The following is a 12,633-nucleotide window of genomic DNA, read 5'->3' as shown; positions in this document are numbered from 1 at the left end:
TTTAATTTTCATTGGATCTATTGGCATCCCTTCCATTGAGATGATATGTCCTAAAACAACTCCTCTTTTTGCAGTAAATACTAATTTGAATGGGTTAAGAGACATTCCAAATTTGTGGCATCTTTCAAAACAAAGTCTTAGATGCTATAAGTGATTTGCTTTCTTACCAAAAACATAGAAATCATTGATGAAGACTCTCATAAAGGTAGTGAGGTATGGATCAAAAGCTTTATGTACTGGTCTTGAAACTCTGGTGGTCCATTCTTTAATCCAAAGTTCATAACAATACTCACAAATACTCCCCATTCACTTATTAAATCCATAAATTTGTTCATATCATTTTGATGCATTTTAATCTGATTGTAGCCTGAAAAACCATCCACAACACTATAGATCTCATGTCCAGCTACATCATTAATTTTAGCAAAAATGGATTAGTGATAGTTGCTACATTCAATTTTCTATAATCAATACATATCCTTATTTTCACATCCTTTTTAGGCACTACTACAACAAGTGAGAGCCAAGTAACCTCATTCATAGGTTTAATAAAGTCAACTATGAGCAGAATTTCCATCTCTTTCTTCACCTATTTAGTATAGTTTGAATTCATGTGATATCTCTTCTACATTATGAGTTTAGCATCATCCTTCAAATTGATCCTATGTTGACATGCATGTGGGTCAAAACCTTTCATATCAGTGTATTCCCATGCAAAAATGTATTGGAATTCCTTACATAATTCAACCAGTTGCTCCTTGAAATCTTCCTCAACAAAAATACTAATTTTGATGGGCTTAGATTTTGCTTCAGCATCCAAATTATCTTCCTAGACGTTGTCTTCAAGTACTCTAGTGGACTTGCTCATAGTATGCCCATACTTCAACTCAACATCAATAATGGCTTACTAACGAGCCTTATCCAAAGCCTCTTTTATGTCTATTAAAGCACCACTCTATTCCTCTTGAGTCTTAACATTAGTTTCTATGCTTTTCTTAAGAGACCATCCGGGCTCACTTAATCAAATTTACTATTTTTTGGCATTAGGTCATTGTTTTCCCATAGTAGTGAACATGTTACTTGCAACAATAAAGCCTCTACCTGTAGTGGTAAACCTATTTCCTATAGTGGTAAACCTTCTACATGTAGCGGTGAACCTATTTTATGTAGTAATATTGCTACAAACATATTACATTTTGATAAAGTATTTTCAACATCCACCTCAAAAATTGGCACAATGGTGGGATTAGCTTGTAAAAAAAAAAAATTCCTCATCATCCTCCATCTCACATGCAATATTTATGGTTTGAGCAATGAATGGATGGTATTTAGGTTTCGATACAACCTAATTAGAGTGGATAACCTTACTTCCTTACTACCATGAGGTATAATCACAATATATGCACCCCAATCTTGCTTCAATTTGGACAATGTGAACCAAGGTCTTTCCAAAAGCATATGATATGAATCTCCTAAACCTTCCATGTAGAGAACCATAAAACATACTTTAAATTTCATACCTACAACTCAAATGAGTTTATTATTGAGGATTCCTAATGGCTAAAGCCTCCACATGTCTACCATTTTTACTTGAAAAGGTACTAAAAGAAGTCCCTATAACTTTTGAGCAAGATACAATTCCTTAGAAATAATATTTACTCCCGAGCCTCCATTTAATAGAACATCATCAAATTTCATACCCAAGTACTCCACTTGGATGGTAGGAAATTTGTAATCTACCACTTTTGCATGTGTAGGGATTACAACTTGACAATCTAAAATATCTTTTTGTTCTTCTGCATGCTATTGCTATACTTTTCCTTGATTCGACCTAATCTTTTCTAGGAGTTTTTCCTTAAAACCTAGGATCGAATCAAGGGTCCCCTCAAGAGTTAATTACAAAGAGAATTTAGCTAATGCTACAAATAACTCATGTGAGCCTTGAGATTAATCATCAAGATTTAGAATTTGCTACAATCCAATTTAAGTATTGCCTTGTCAATGGCACAACAAGCTCATTATCTTCATTTTTCTACAAATTCCTTGAAGACCCTTCAACGTGTCTGCATAGTTGTGGTGTTTTAACTCTTCTTTCCTCTGCAAATTTTGAACCTCCTAAGAGGATACTTCCCTAGCCTTTTCCCATTCATTCCAAGAATTGTGTATCATCCGGACAATCCTCTACAATGATGCAGATTCAACAATCATAGCCCATGTACAACTCCAACTCTTGTTGACTTGCATTAAAGACACCCTTACTTAGCACACCTTTCTCCTCATCTTTTAGAAGTTTTTCTCCAACCAATTGTTGGCCTATACCATTGTGGTCTTAGCAAGATCTTGACTAGAACTACTAGTGTGGGTGACACTATGATGCTGGTTGCTGTCCACGGGGTGTTCTTACTGGTTGCATTTCTTGTTGATTTTCGGTCTACATCCCCCTCTCAACCCTATGGCATACCCATAACTCACATGTGAGGTTCCTCCTCCAACAAACTCGGAGGAGTTCTCTTAGTAGTCGACTGAAATTCATATCCATGCTCATCACCATCCTGTCTCCCCATGGGAAACCTAGGACTTAGTTGAGCATGGGAATCTCAGTTCTAATTCACAGGGGAAGCATGGACAAGTCACCCCTAATAGCAATTTAATGCCCACCTAAGAAAGACCACTTTGTAATCAATTAAAGGCAAGAGTGAGGTTAACACCGCACTTGGTTCAAAGAGAGTGAGAGACGGGGGATAGCGTAACTCAATCCCCCTACCCATAAGGTAAAATCTCATCTCGGGCCCCCTAAAACGGTGTTAAACACGGCAACTTCCTACTGGTATTGGGAGGGTCACAATTTAATCAGCTCTATCTAGTGTTGGTCGACTTATCGGGTCCACCCAGCCATATGTCTCCAATCATCAGTATTGAAGCCTCCCACTTTTCTCAATGGGGTTTGCTTGGTTTTCTAATTAGCAAAGCATACTACCATGCTGTTTGGACATATAAAATCAGCTTCCTTTTAGGACTCCGTTAAACTAGGTTCATTAAACTCAATCTTTAGCACATAACAAACAATTCAAAAATCAGATACTTTATTTCACCATCACTCCGTAGAGTGGTATAAAATCATCTTTCTGCAGAAAGACACCATCCATCCTAGGATAGGACCTTCCAATCCCTCGGGATTGGGATGTATGTGAATGCACTCCATTTGCAGTCAACATGGAATTTACTGGCTCAGAGTCCCTCTAAGCTTCCCTGAGCCTCTGGAGCCGTCCTACATAATAGGAGCATTTATCACTCAGCCCTTTTCCCTCTCAGGTGCTCGAGTGATCAAAAACTAGAAACACCTACCTCTCCCTCGGGAACGTAGGACCTCCACAAGTAGGTGAGTTTTTCCACACTCCACAGAGTATTAGAGAGCATTGGGTTGGGGATCCCAATGTCTTGAACCACCACAATCCACAACTCGTCTAACTATGCAAGATTGGAATGATAAGAGCCATAACTCATCATTCACAAATCCAAAAGCAGTCATAACCATAAAACATTTTTAACACACTTGTCAGTGTATGTGATGCATGGAATCTATTCCCTCCATCAATTTGTGTGTTCCTTCTTAAAAAGCAATTGATAATTCTAACATATTTTTGTAAGTTTAAGTACATTCTAAGTGATTGTAATCTATATAACAGACTAGCTTATCCCTCATTAGAAAATTGTAGAGTTACTAGCTTAAAAAGTAATCCTTTTCTTATGTACTAAACTTGGTTATCTCCATTCAGCCGTCCGTCATGATTACGGGTTATGGTTGCAACCTCAATTTATTGTGGGATGGCTGGTTCTTTAGTTTGAATGGGTTCGGGGTTAACTTCCACTAGCACCTTGTAGTCACTTCCTTGCGTTGGGGAGCTCTCTGAGTGTGACCTTGCTCAGCATCTCGAGACGTTTCTTCAGAGCCATGGAGAAGAAGCTGATGGATTCAAGCACTGCTTCCACGTAGATGTGGAGAGAGAGGGAGAGATTATGTTTATTGCAGCAAAGCTTCGTTGTGTCAAACAGCAGAGAGACTTCTACATAGGTCGTTGTTGTTTTTGACCTGACGCTCTACCCCTGTTTATATAGTAATGAGGGGGGGTAAAGAGATGACGCTTGCTTTTTAGCGTTTTTGATGATGTTACCGATGATAAAGAGAGAATACTTTTCTTTAAGCATTTTTGACGACGTCAGGGAGGGGGGACTCCATTTTTGCAACACGAATATAAAAATTGACGAATATGTAACGTGCCCGCCCCTCAAATTTCGGAACACGTCTTAGCAGTCCTTCGAGAGATAAATCTAGAAGACGTTTCCCGACACTCCCAAGGAATGAAACGGGGTTGCCAACTAGGGTCTCTTGAGGCTGCCTCACAACGGAGCTTATCCGGCCGCTCCCACTAGGATTGACCTAAAGTCTGGGTTCCTAGTAGTTGGGTCTTCTTAACAGCCTTCTAGCGTTGGTCTACAACTACTCCACTTCACGCAGATACAACTGGACCAAAGCAGACTCATACCGCACTTGGTTCAAAGAGAATGGGAAATGAGAGGAATGCATCGCTCAACCTCTCTACTCGTAGGGCATAGTCCCATTCCGGTTTCCTAAAACAGTATGAATCAGGTTTTTAACTTACAAGTTCTAAGGTCCTCGTCTATCTAACATTCGCATCAAATAAATTCCATTGAGGAAAGCTCTCGACTAACCGCTTTAGGGGACCAGAATGGGACTATGCCCTACGGGCAAAGAGGTTGAGCAATGCATCCCTCTCGTTTCCCATTCTCTTTGAACCAAGTGCGCTATGAGTCTGCTTTGGTCCAGTTGTATCTGCGTGAAGTGGAGCAGTTGTAGACCGATGCTAGAAGGCTGTTAAGAAAACCCGACTACTAGGAACCCAGACTTCAAGTCGATCCTAGTGGGAGTGGCTGGATAAGTTCTATTACGAGGCAGACTCAAGAGACCCTAGTTGGTAAACCCTGTGTCATTCCTTGGGAGTGCCGGGCAGCGTCATCTAGATTTATCTCTTGATAGACTGCTAAGACGTGTCCCACAATTTGAGGGGCGGGCACGTTACAGAATATATGGGTGAGGATGCACTGTGTGTCGCATCTGGAGTGGGTGTCACTCCAAAGCGGTGACTAAGGTGGTGACTAAGGCATTGACCTTGGCATCTTAGACTTGGCATACTTGGCAACAGGCTACAAAGGCTTTGTTGGTGCCATTGGCTCTGCGCGTGAGAAGCTCCCACTAGCTTGTAGAAAAATTTTCCCTGGAGGTCACCCATCCCGACAGTGTCGTCACCCAAGGGCACTTAACTGCTAAGTGACTATCCACTAGCCTAGTTATTTTTGTTGTTCTATACTACAAACATAGTTTTAATAAGCTAGTCTTGGGAGGGCTTCCCAAGTCTTTCTTCCATGAATTGGCATGTAATACCTCATTAATAATAACACTTATCTTCATAAGTAGAGCTAGTTTTTTTTTAAATGTGCAATATAAATCAATTTTCTTTGGAATGTATACGCACATTGTTTATTAAAATAAACTGAGTAATGGGGGCATTACATCACAAAAGGTCCTAACATATGCCCCTACCTACCATAGTAGTAGCAAGGCCCTCACTATCTCTGTTGGGCATTATTCCACTATCTTGGCTAGTCATTACCCCATTGCTTTGGTAGTTAACCATTCCTACAAAAACCTTTAAATCCACACTGTTGTGTCATCTCTGGTGCAATTTTATTTAATCGTTTCTACTAACGATGGTGCTTGCATCCTTGCATTCCACACCATTAGGTTATACCAATATTCTTTGTCTTAATGGCCATCTTCTGACATATGTTGCATGGCTTAACATTCCTTGGAGTATTAATAACTCCCATATCCAACAGCTATTTTTTTATTTTCTATCTAGTACTTTTCTTCTATTGCTTTTCCCTTCTTCTTATCTTTAGAAACTCCTTTGCCTTTCTTAGACTTCTTCTTCTGGCACCTTTGCCACCTCTTCTCTCTCATCCTCCAAATCACTTGACCACATATTTGAGTCTAAGCCTAATGATGAGGTATCATCACCGTCACTACTATCTTTTAAATTTGAATCAATTGAATCAAAGTTGGGTGTGTCCTTACTTTTCTTCTTGGACTTGCTTTTGCCAAAGCTCTTCTCCACCCTTTGGGCAGCCTCTACCAACACATCAATTGTAGCATTCAGTTGTAATTCCATGTTAGCTATTATACTAGCAATAGTTTTATCCATCCCTTTTACAAAATATGAGCTTTGATTATCTAAAGATGGCATGTTTACAACACCCAATCAATTTAGAAGATTGTTAAACTTTTATGTATAATCTTGCATAAGCATTGATCTCTAGTTGATTTATTTCAACTCCTTCAAAACATCTATAGTAGTTTTATGATTCCTTAATATGCTAAGAAAAGCATCTTTAAGTGCAATATATGTAGTAAAGTGAGTAGCTTCATAAGTACTATACCAATCCATGGCCTTCCCTTTGAAAGTTATCAATGAACTGTTGCCACTTAACTTGATCCCCATACATGGTATTAAAGCCACTTGCAATCCACCACATCTCAAATTGAGCCACATGGCAATTTGGGTCTTCTCCCTTCTTGCCAAATAATTTGGAGACTCTTACCTTAGGATTGACCAACTGATTTGTTGAGATTTACAATCACACCCACTGTGGCCTCTTTGTATGAGGCAGTTCTAGGCTTAGGACATGTAAGCAGATTGAATCCCATATGCATAGAAAGGGAAACTGCTACTCATCCAACAACTATAAAGCATTCTACTTGACTACCACTTTTTCCTACATATATGATGAATGCAATGTCATGATGCTTTACCATTTTAGTTAGTGTCTTGGTCATTGTCAGTCTTATACACAAGATTGTGTTTATGAGTCCAAATCTCAATCTTGGAACCTAATTCACTTGTGTAACAGGTTAAGTCTTTTCTATGTCATAATGAGATTAAACTTTCTCTTTGATCCACCATAGCTACTGCCATGCTCTAGATCCCGCATCTTTGACATGGTATTAGAGCTCAGCTGAGCATGGCACTCCCTCTCTAGTCTCTTCTCACCTTTGATCATCTCCGCCTAGCTCACATCCAACTCAAGCCTTCATTTTCAACTTCATCTTCATCCTGACCTTGAGTCTGCCATTTCCAAAACAACAACTACCTAACTTTGAGCTTCTGGATCTCTCAAATGAGAGCATATCTCAACTTGCTTTCTTCTAGGGATTTGTTCCTTGCTCATGGCGCTACTTTGTATCACATAAGAGCTTGACATTGGCCACTCCAAAGCTCAACATTGCCAAAATTCGTGGTCACTGTTCAAAACTGCACTTGTTCTGTTCATATAGTTAGATCTCCCTCTACGCGATGTGGCACTCTCTACGACCTTAGGGCTTCTAATGATCACCATTTAAGCCTTCTCCAGCTCAAATATCTTACCGGATTATGTCCTCTACGAGCTTCTATAAACAAAAAATCAGTCGCCTAGTCTTAGAAGACCTAGTCCTCCATAGCCACAAGCACCAAGAGCTCATAATTGTTATCATTTCTTTATTCCACTTAGTCCAAGAAACTCACTGTCACTATGATCTATGTTTACACTAAAAGCCCAACAAGATTCACCACTCAAATCAGCAAGAAAGGGAAGTTGTGAAGATTTTTTGAAGATCATCAAGTCAAACTCAAGCAACAAACATCAAATTTCAAACTAGTATCTTTTGATACTACACTGTTATTACTTGTGTCTTTTGACACATACAAAGATCAACTCATTTTTGGTTATTCTCAGTTTATGGGTACTGACTTCTGGTCATGTCAATGACAAGCAAGAAGATTTCTATGTGGATACGCTTCATGAAGAGTGGCATGACTCAACACTATATGGAAGACTTGTTTGTTCTACCTACAGGAATGGATAGATTTCCTTGTTATAAAGAGCTATCAATGAATCTATTTGAATATTTTGAAGACATTTTCGCTGCCTCAAAGATGATACCTTTGCTTGAGGGGGACATGCACATAAAGACTAATGCAACTGTTTTAAGAAAAGTTAATGAAGAAGCAGACCAGAAGGACCTAGAAGAAGAGGACCAAAATATCAAAGCGGTAAACACTGAAGCTGTAAGCAAAGTGAAGAATAAGTACAAGATCAAGCTAGACTACATCGATAAGAAGACCTATGCAATGAATTGAATATCTATGTCAAAAGAAATGCTAAAAACTGCAAGGGCCTAACGGTCCTTGACCCAATTTTTTACTAGACTTTTTAGCCTTGTAATGCCTAGCCCTAATGCTTCTGACATAAGCTTGTAAAATCCTCATATAGCCTTGTACTACAGCCTCTGTACATTTCGTGAGGCCCCTGTTACAGCCTCTGGATGACCACCCTGTTTGTGGTACCCACACTTAGCCTTTTTCTACGATAGCCTCTGGTGTTTTCCCATGTTTATGGTGTGCCCACACTTTGCAGGTGTTGCTTTCACTAAAGCCTCTACACACTTTGTACTTTTTGGTTGTGATTGAGGAGGGGTGTTGAGATTTATAATCACACCCACTGTGGCCTCTTTGTATGAGCCAATTCTAGGCTTAGGACATACATGCAAACTGAATCCCATATGCACAGAAAGGGAAATTGCTGCCCATCCAACAACTATAAAGCATTGTACTTGACTACCACTTTTTCATACATACATGATGAATGAAATATCATGATGCTTTACCATTTCAGTTAGTGTCTACACAAGATTGTATTTATGAGTCCAAGTCTCAATCTTGGAACCTAATTCACTTGTGTAATACGTCAAGTCTTGTCTATGTCATCATGAACTTAATCTTCCTCTTCGATCCACCATAGCTACATCCATGCTCTAGATCTCGCATCTTTGACATGATTAGGATTTAGTGTATTGTTGCTTAATCTTGTTTAATGGAGGTAAAGGGTTGAATTTTAAAGACTTCTATGTCACAACTCTTGTACTCTACAATGTACTTCCCTCCCAAGTACTATATGCTACAATCTTTCAAATGCCTGCTTGGGAGGAGTATCTTGATCCTTCGGCAACAGTATTATTTCCTCATCATCTAACAAGCTTGGTAAATTTGAAGGGTTTGGATGAGTTGTGGGAGATTCCATAGATGTAGCCCTAAGGGATTGGTAGATTATGGTGATACGGGAGGTACTCACATCTCCATAATCATCCCTATAGTTTAAAAATATTCTTCATCCAGTGTATTGAGTCTTCTTGTTGCTCTGCTACCATTCTTCACTTCTCTTTGTTGTTGTTGCTTTGCTCACACTTTTCTGAGTTCCTTGGATTTTCTCCTAGTAAAAATAACATTTGATTAATATGGGTAATCAATAACCCTTAGGGTTAATTTTAGTAAAATAAAATCATTTCTTCTCCTTCTTCTTTATCTTATCTTTTTCTTCATCTTTCTATTCGTCATCTCAACTTGAGGAGCATTTTGTATCAATGCATCCCTCATTATTGCATTTTATTGAAGCTCTTGTGATCTCCTTCTTTGTTGGTGGCTTTTTTTTGCTAGGCACATTCTTATTTTCCGCCAACATCTTGAACATCTATCTTGCAAAAAAACACATGAACCAAACAAGAAACTTTTAAAGTTGCAAGAAACTACCTTTTGAATGAAAGCTCTTAGAAACTTTATCCACAAGGTTTGAAAACTCCTAAATGTCCAAGTGTAGGTGAAAAATGCATTTCATCCATAATATTTTGCTTAAACAAATAAGTGTAGGGAATAGCAATCTTGACATGAAACCATATGAGACCATTTTTAAGCTAAGACTAGGAATTCTACTCCATTAACCCCTGTTGCAATTTTTGAAAAATATGGTTGAATTATTCATTTAGGAGATGAGCCGCCTGTAACTCTTCACTTCAAATTCATTATGAGGCTATATCATAGAAGACATGTTACATGCCTACATTCTTAAAAGAGAATCAATCCTACTGTTGTCTTTTCCCCTAGTATGTGATTCCAAAATTTTAGTTTTGCAAGGTAGCTACCCACCTTTGCTATTTAGGAGTGGGATTAGACAATGAGAGGAAGTATTTGAGGACTCTATGATCGCTCTTCACTCAAAACTAGATGCCTTAAATATAGTGATGTAACTTCTTGACATGAAGAATAATCAATATTTATTGGTCATACACATTCATTTCCATCTCATTTCACTCAGCTTGTGACTTTCAAAATAAATAACTCCATGCTCTTAAGGTAAGACTATACCTATGCCCTATCCATCTATATCACATTAGATGGTGAAATCTTTATAAAAATTTAGGGCAAAGCAAGATAGAAGCTAAAGTAAGAAATTTCTTTAATTGGTTAAAGTTACCATAAGCTATAGCATCCTAAAGGAGAACTTATTTATTCAACTTGCTTGTCAAAGGTGCTACAATGATCAAATAATACCTTGTGAATCTCCGATAGAAAGAGCATAAACTAATAAAACTATGAAGAGAAGAAATATTGGTAGGTAGTGGCCATTGCTTTATAGAATTCACTTTCTTTGGGTCAATCTTTATTCCTTCTTCATTGACAATGTGGTGCAAGTAATCCACTTCAATTTTCATGAATGCACATTTGGTCTACTTAGCAAAAAATGTGTCTTTTCTCAAAACATCAAACACCTTTGTTATGTGCATCAAATGATTCTCCAATGACCTCCTATAGATGAGGATGTCATTGAAGAATAGCAACACAAACTTGAAAAGAAAGGGCTGCAATACCTTATTCATAAGACTCTATTAGTTCAAAAGCACTCTTTGTCTCATCACCCTCTTCTCTCATCCTCATTTGATGATACTCCGATCTCAAGTCTATCTTTGTGAAGTATTTAACCACCTCAAACTCATCCAACAAATCATCACATCAACTTGTGGAATAGGGTACATGTTCTTGATGGTAATCTTATTAATATCATTGTAATATATACACATGCAAAAAGTACAGTGGTTCTTCTTGACCAATAACCCCAGAGAGGCCTATGGAGATGAGATGAACTAAGCTCAATGACTCCCATTTTTAAGATGTATTTGATTTGTTTGACTACTTTTTACCTTTAACATTTGGAAAGCATGTAAGGTGTTCTATTAACAATCTTTGAGTTGGGCTCTAAAGCAATAGGATAATTCATTGCTCTTTTAGGAGGGAACAATGGAGGCACCTCAAACATCATTGTACTCTTTTAATAGAGCCTTAAGAGATTAATCACTTGTTGAATTATTAGACTAATATGAAGTTTGCTTATTGAGTTGCAATACAAAGATTTTAGACTACTTTTTAAACACTTTTTTGAGTTGTTTTGTTATGACAAGCTAGAAATCTGCTTTATTTTGAATTCGCTCTAAGTGTGAGCTATCCATCTCAAAAACTCCATGTACATTAGAGAGAAATCCATAATAGTTTTTTCTAGTTGCTTCACTAATCACAACCCAAAATAACATCAATGGGGCCCATTTACAAATCTATCAAGTCCACCGACACTTCATAATTTTCAGCCAAGCATAGGTGAACCTTTGAGCATGTTTGTGTATTGATCTCTTCATCCACATTAGGTACTTGAACATTTACAAATTAATGGGAGGAAAATTCAACCAATCATGGTTGATTTGTGTGTGAAACTAGACATGCTACCACTATCCACCAAAATGAAAACATTATGTCCGTGGATATTCCCTTGAATCCTAAGTGTACTTGGGCTACTTGAACATGTACAAGCATCCATTGAGATATAGTAGGCTAAAGTGGCAACATGCAATGACATTGTAGAATTATTTCCAACAAAATCAAAAGATATCTACCCACCTATGTCAAAAGGAAATCCATCTAATGGATCATAAAAGTAATCTTGACCATTGTCTTCCTCACAATCTCTATTTTCAACATGAATAATGATACTTGGATCCCCATCTTTATCTCCTGAATCTTCAATGACAAAACATGTTATTAACTTTAACCTTCATGTATATACATTTAGATGCATAGTCAACTATATCTTTCTCCTCGCATTTCAATCGTAGGCCTTTTTCCATTCTTTCTTTGAAAGCATCCATAGGGATAAACTTTTGATTGCCATGAGAAGTAGGACCTCTTGGTTTACTTTCCCCTTGTTTATTTTATGGCCAATTGTTGACCTGAAATTGTTTCGTGGTTTGGACTTGTAGTATGGTGGATAAGTTGGTACTCTTGACCTCTTGCTAGGCATGTTGTTGCTACCATAAGTACTTTCAGCTTTGACCCTATTTTGAAGTATTACTTGGTCATCTGGAAGTTGGCTAAAATATAGGTTCCCTTCTATACTTCCTTGCATACCTCTATGCAAGTTCTATGGCCTTAAAGAGAGTTGTAGAGGATTGAATGATAACATTCATCAATAAAGTAGGCTCTAAGCAGTACTTGTACTTATTGAGCTTTGCATTATCACTAATTCTCTCAATGTACACAGTGAGATTGAGAAATTGATAAGTATATTCCCACATGTGGTGAGACTCCTTTGCTTCAAACCATACCATTACTAGACAAGATTTTCTTTCTCCATAGGAGA

The sequence above is a fragment of the Lygodium microphyllum genome, chromosome 16, assembly GCF_053477565.2.
Source record: "Lygodium microphyllum isolate KBCC chromosome 16, Lygodium_microphyllum_v1.1.10, whole genome shotgun sequence".
NCBI classification, from domain to species: domain Eukaryota; kingdom Viridiplantae; phylum Streptophyta; class Polypodiopsida; order Schizaeales; family Lygodiaceae; genus Lygodium; species Lygodium microphyllum.
The sequence above is the reverse complement of the archived record's forward strand: the minus strand, read 5'-3'. Positions refer to the sequence as shown.